Below are 7,353 nucleotides of genomic sequence, written 5' to 3' on the forward strand. Positions count from 1 at the left end.
AGGGTTTATCGCACCCACCAGGATTTCCAGCCCCATGGATGTTCAGTCCATACGATTTGTCATGACCTTTGGACTGTCCTGCTTGTGGGAGTAGGCGGGGCCCCTGAATGCCACACGTAGTTGAACGGTCAATCTTCTGTTTAGTACTTCAACATAGTGATTTCCTGGTAAGGATTCACTCATGTCACATCAAGTAAATCTTATTGATTTACTGTCTAAATCTTATTGATTTAATGTCATGTTTTCTTTCTTTTCCTACAATTTTATGATGCAGGTTTTGCCATGTGACATTCATCACAGAATAAACCGTTTGGTTTGCTCTACGATGGCAATTTTTGCAGGTTTCACTTCTTATGTCGTGTCAGTAACGAAGGCACTGTCCATCACTTATATTACTAGAAAAAAATTGGATCAGTCTGTTGTCTGAGTACAAGCTGAATCCCTATGATGAACTGCAGTTTCGTTTAACAAAAACGCCACAATTAGTCCTTCTCGCGTTTAAAAGAAATGAAGAAAAAGACTGGATCACGGTCACGGATCCTAGTCAAGTTAGAAAGCTCATCATAGCAGACCAGACACGATCGCCACTGTCTCGCACAGATCGAGCACCGACAGTTGCTCTAGCACTGATAGCGGCAGCAGCTCAGTCACCGACCGCGTCAGCGGATGAGTCTGATCTACCGGAGGATCATGCATCGACATCGGCACTTGCTCCAACACCGGCACCAGCTCTACAAGGAGCACCATCTCTGGCAGTAGCAGCGGCTTCGGCACCTGCACCAACACTTGCACTTGCCTCTGCTCCGGCCCGTGCAGTTGCACTGGCAACAGACTGGGCTGCAGTTCGCACTTCATATACCAAAGTCCTTACAAAAACTAACATGTCCACCTTCTTGGTAAGCATTGGCTGCCCAAGTGCTTCGTTCTTTTTTCTTTCCATGTTGTTTCACATGATTCACTGTGTTGATCTAACTGTTTGGGTATGTCTTCTTGTTTGCAAATAGAGAATTCCTAGAGCAACGAGGGAATCGTTCAACAATCCGGGCGACCGCGGCCAAGTTTCTCATACCATGCATAGCCTTGGTGTGAATGAACCTGCTCAATATATCGTAAGTACAAAGGATGGTAGCATGATGATTAATGCTAAAGGATGGTCAAGGTTCAAATCTAAATCATATCTTGCGGTTGGGGATGATGCCAAAATCGAACTTTCTCGGCAAGGAGAGCTGGTCCAAATCAACTTTGAAATTCTTTAGTAGCAGCACGCAACTGCCTAACTGATCTATCCTCCGAGACATTTTGATGTAATAATCTGGCATGGTGAAACAAGTGTCCTGTGTGTATAAGTAGTATGATAGTATTATTTATCACATGGTATATCGTTGATAGAATTGCAACTCTGATTGCTGGTTAGGAACTGTCGTTCGATTTCATTCCAACAGCTGTCGTGCTTTATTCAATTTTGTGTATTCGCCTTGCGACAGCATCTAAAACCAGCGCCGTACCGATTGCTTACAATATGAAAAGCGCTGAGGTAGAACACATGGGCCCCCAAACATGCAGGGTTGGCCTGCGGCCCAAAGTCCAGAACCTGGTTTCGAGAAGCACTAGCTCAGTGTAGAAGTGGCGTCCTCCTCCTGCTGTGGGTTGGGCGAAGATGAATGTTGATTCTGCGTTATCTCGCAATGGTGAAAGGGGAGCCCTGGCAGTTGTGAGCTGGGATCATACAGGCTTCTTCCTTGGAGCATCGGCACTAGTGTGCGAAAGTGTTACTGATCCAGAGATCCTATAGGCAATGGCATGTTGCGAGGGGCTATCTCTGGCTCTTGACTTAAACCTGCAACAAGTTCAGATTAGCACCGATTGTTTAGCAACAGTCAAGCATATCGGAGAGGCATAATTGGGGCCCAGCAAAGTTATTATGGACGAGATCAAGATGAAGAAGAATATCTTCCAAACCATGGAGATCATACATGAAAAACGCGAGTGTAATGTTGAAGTGCATGTGCTCGCAAAATCTGCTACCTCTTTGCCCTGTGGACGCCATATTTGGCTCATAGGAACCCCCAAAATTATTTGTATACCTATGACTGTTAATCTTCAATAAAGCAGCTTTTATCCCTAAAAAAACATCTAAGTATTATATTCTCTGCTGAACCCCCATAATGCCCATGCGTTGCAGAGGGAGTATTTTTCTCGGCAAGGTGAGCCTGTGATATAAAAGATTTGTATATTTCTTTACAGAGGGTAGTGTATCTCTCTGTAAAAAATATATATTTATGTGTAACTAGTTACTCCTGTCTTTCTACTTCCTTTTGCTGATATGTGGGGCAACTGGCAACGGGATCCACGTGCCATATGCACAAATTAGAGTGCACAACTTCACGGTAGACACACCCCGGTCGTAGCGCCACAGTAATGCCCAATGAGCCGTCAAATCACAACCCCCCTTTCCAGCTTTAGCAGTAAGCTGGACGAACGAAGCGGCAATATTTCACTGGGCCTGAATCCCTTTCTCCCTCGTCTGCTTGTTCAGAGAAAACCCCCTCTCTGCGATTGCATAGGTTTTACTCATGGAGAACCATGTACGAATTCTTCATCCATCCCCGATAAACCCAAGTCCCTTTGTCGCAGGTAATCCTAGGATGGCAGCCGCCGCCATTGATGCATTTTTCTTCCTACTGAATCAGTGTGTTTCATTTGCAGTGCCCAATGTGCGAGTACCCTACAGGTTTCTGCGCCCTCGACGAGATGCCACACTTGTTCCTTGTCATCCTAACACAGCATTTTGACATGCGCACAGTATGTTCCTAGAATCCTCTTTTCTATCCGGGAGGGTGGGGTTTTTTTGAACATGTTGTGTTCTCATATTATTTTTCCTGCAGTGTATTATTTGCTCTGTCAGAACACATGTACTCAAGATGCTCGGCCTTGCTATAACTGAATACACTAGTTTAATGGTCACAGTGAAGACAAGCCATGGATATAAGTTCCGAGTTGGGTTCATGAACCAAGAAGATCGCTGCTTTTTTTATGGCCGAACTTGGATAAACTTTCTCAAGTGTTATGGACTGAAAGTTGGCGCACGAATGTTGATGGAAATAGAAGAACCTGGTCTCATCTTCACTGCGATCTTCCACCCCGACGTTGTTCCAATTGTTCATCCATGTTAGTTTTGTATCTGGTTCTTGCTTGTTGCCTCGATTACTTCTTAATCCACCTATTTTGTCTAACTAATCACAATTTAACTTTAGAAGTAGCAACGAATCTCTCACGGAGATGCTACTTCTAACTAATATTTTCTTATAATTGGTGGCACGTGTAGGTTTTTTCAGAGTAAAGCAGTCTGCTCGTTTGTTACTCTGTAATAACTCGGCTGTTACTAATGGCACTGAAGTTAACTGGATCGACATCCACAAGTTCCTACACTTTATTGACCGTCTTGAGGTCCTTGTGGGGCGTTTCAATGGTGGAAGGCCACGTGGGATATGTGTGCCACTGCTGCACTCATTGAACATGTCCAACTGTGTCAAGAAACTTATGGTACGAGCTGTTTTCAGTTATATATGTTGTTCATAAACTATTGCTTATACACAGTTTTACAACTGTGATCTTCTTGAAACAGGAACTGCCAAGTTCTATTGTTCCTATACAGATGCCTGACCATGGTCGGGTCAGACTTGCGCTTGGTCACAACATGATGTTTATGTCGACCTACTCAATTCCCCTTGGAGGTGAAAAGATACTTATTCATGGGTGGTCTCAAATAATGAAGGCCCGTCCATCTTGGAGAATAGGACATAAGATTATGTTCATGCTTTTCCATCGCTCTAAAGCGAATATCCTGTTTATTGACCACGTTGCGAGGTGAAGCCGCTTTAAGAAGGTTGTGGATGCGCAGGGTGGCGCCTGGGCCTTGTCCTGGGGCTTGGAGGCCTCACCCTTGGTTAACTGTAGGCGAAGTAGCACTGTTCGAGGCGTGCTTTGTACGGTTGAACCTATATAAGTACTCATATTGCTTTCAGCTTTGGTTATTAAGTGCCCCTGCTGGTTTCAGTTAAGGTTGTTAAGTACTACAGTCTGTCGTGTTTCTTCAGTCCTGTCTTCCTCCAGCCGCCAAAACCAAACCAGCGCCGGCGGGGCCGCCTGCTTCTGCCTCCCACGCCTGGCTGCGCCTCAGCGCACGCATTGCTGCCCCACCGTCTCCTAAATCGTTAATGCCGACGTCCTCTGCGCGCTTTGGTGCGCTCGCTGCGGCGCCGCCCTCTCGCGTTGTCAACATGGTCAACAAACAACAGGAATCGGCAGAAGTATGTGGAGAGGATGACAATAGGGGCCAACCATGTCAGCATATGGAAAAATAAAATGCTTCCTCCTAGTGTTTTCCTGACATCTGGGACCCACGACATTGGGAGCATATATAGTCAATAGACAAGAGAACAGCACAAGATCGGCTGACACCTGGGACGTAGCTACTCGAGCAGTATTTTTTTTGTTTGGTATTGTTGAGACAGAGCAGGGTTTGAACTGGGCTGTGTCCTGTCTAGCCCAGGCTTATATTTTATGTTCACCATGTGACCAGCCCAGCTATTTTTTCTTTGTGAAAATGAGCCCAGTTTATTTTTTCTGAAGAATACCCAATCCAGGCCTACTTATTTTCTACGCCCTGATGGGCTGCAACTCTTTCAAGACGCCTACAAATCTTGAAAGTAATATGAAATGGGTTGTAAATATAAAAACAGATGACAAATTGGCAATTAATTTATAATTTCTGAATTTTATTACATTTTCAGATTCCTATTTCATTGGGCATTAACCTAATTTAAATATATCTTCAAAGTACTTTAAATTTGGCTAGACATTTCGGTATTAAAAATAGTTTGGAACCCACAGAAATATGCGAAATTGGCCCTGGCCAACCAAAAATATGATTGCAATAAATTGCGTAAGAAGTTGCCATGAGCTATATATAAATTATTAAAAAAAGAGGGAGTGGTCTGACTTGTGGGCCTGTTTAGTTGACGCGTATGCAAGATTTTTTTAGTTATTATATACGTCAACAAACCATTCTAGCAGACACATAATCCAACGGCCGTCGTGTTTCTTCAATCTCTGATCTTCTTGCTCCAGCCGCCAAAGCAGCGCCGTCTGGACCGCCTACTCCCGCCTCCCGTGGCCGGCTGTGCTGCCGCGTAGGCCTCAGCGCCCCTACTACTCCCACCGCTGGCCAGGGCATCCCTCTACTCACCCACACCCCCTGTTATTCTGCGGCGACGACAGCCTCACACCGCAGCCGAACCGGTGAACTCTCGTACTCCTCTCCGCGTGGGCATCCACTGTCGTGTCTTCCTCGGCTCTGCGTCGTCCCCTTCCTATGCCTCGCCATCGTCCACCGCCATGGTGCTCTCGGCGCGGCGTGGTCAATGTGGTCAATGACCGACTTCCATCGGAACAGTACTGTACGTGGAGAGGCTGATAGCTAGGTCCACGGCAGCTGCAAGGAAGTGCCTCCTTATTATGCACAAAATAATTATTGCTCCACCTGACAGCGGGGACCCACCGGACGGGTCACCAGTATTTTGCGAAAAAAATCGTTTCCCCCTGACTGCTAGGACCCACCGGACGGGCCACCGTATTTCGCAAAAAACGTTCCCCCCGCTATCAGCTCGGACCCACCGGAAGTGCCTCCTTATTACGCACAAAAAAATGAATACTCCCCCACCTAGCTGGGACCCACCTTGGTGGGAGGCTGACTTGTGGGCCTACTAAGTTGACGGGGACGAAGGGATTTGTCAACTTAGTCAATATGAACGATTCTAGCTCCAGTGACCGTACGATGTCCATCCAACGGCCGTAGTGCTTCTTCAACCTCTGGTCTTCTTGCTCCAGCCGCCCAAAGCAGCGCTGGTCGTGTCGCATGCTCCTGCCTCCCGTGGCCGGCTGTGCTGCCGCGGAGGCCTCACCGCCCCCTACTATTCCCACCGCTGGCCAGGCCCTGCGGCGACGGCAACCTCACACCGCAACCGAACCAGTGAACCCTCGTACTCCTCTCCGCGCGGGCTTCCACTGCCGCGTCTTCCCCGGCACCACGTCGTTCCCTTCCTAGGCCTCGCCGTCGTCGACCGCCGTGGTGCTCTCGGCGCGGCGTGGTCAATGTGGTCAACGACCGACTTCCATTGGAAGAGTACTGTGCGTGGAGACGCTGATAGCTGGGTCCACGGCCGCAGCAAGGAAGTGCCTCCTTATTACGCGCAAAATAATTATTCCTCCACCTGACAACGGGGACCCACCAGACGGGCCACCGTATTTCGCGAAAAAAATGTTTGCCCCTGACTAATGGGACCCACCAGCTACATCTTCGCACGCAAGGAAGTGCCTGACAGTCGGGACCCACCTGGTCGAAGCATACGTAGCGTTGTCATTCTGGTCGCGAATGTGTACGTACATATATACTGGTCGATGTAGAGGCGTGCACGTGTCGTAGTAGAGGCGCGCACGTAGCATGTACACGTACGTACAGCGGCCAGGGTGCAAGAAAGAAAATACGGCCACGTATGTGTACATATGGGCGGGGTCTCGAACGCCTGCTCATGCATACGTACGGCCAGGGCTCGTGTACAAGGCTGGGTCGGAACAGAGAAACAACGTTGTCGTCGAGTTCATGGGGAGGCAACGGAATGCGTCGTGTTCATGGGGAGGCAACATAATGCGTCGTGTTCATCGGGAGGCCTTGGACGGAACAGGTGATGGAAACGAGACCTGGCGTACCGCAGAACGTAGGAAACGGCCTTGTGTTCGACCGGCCACGTTCTAAACGGGATCCTATTCATCGGGAGGAGTCTGGCATACCACAAAACAGAGGAAACGGACCTCCTACGGTCGAAACAGGGGTCCTGTTGATCGGGAGGGGTGTGGCGTACTGCATAACGGACGAAACGGACTTGTGTTGGAGCGCTACGGTCGAAACGGGGGTCCTGTTGATCGGGAGGGGTGTGGCGCACCGCAAAACGGGACTCCACGGGGTACTGTTCATCTCCACCGTCGACCCCCTCCAGCCTCCACGAGCTACTGTTCATCCACCGTCGACCTCCTCCAGCCTCCACCTGCGACTGTTCATCCACGGGCTCCTGTTCATCCAGCCTCCACCGCGCGCTACTCCGCCGGCTACTGTTCAACCAGCCCTCTCCACGGGCTCCTGTTCAACCACCCCTCCACGGGCTACTGTTCATCCTGCCCTCCACCGTCTACTGTTCATCCTGCCCTCCACAGGGTGGTCCTGTTCATCCAGCCCCAACCGGCTCGATCGATCGGGGTCCTGTTCATCCAGAGGCAACACCACGGGGTCCTGTTCAT

The sequence above is a fragment of the Triticum aestivum genome, chromosome 5A (assembly GCF_018294505.1).
Source record: "Triticum aestivum cultivar Chinese Spring chromosome 5A, IWGSC CS RefSeq v2.1, whole genome shotgun sequence".
Lineage (NCBI taxonomy): Eukaryota > Viridiplantae > Streptophyta > Magnoliopsida > Poales > Poaceae > Triticum > Triticum aestivum.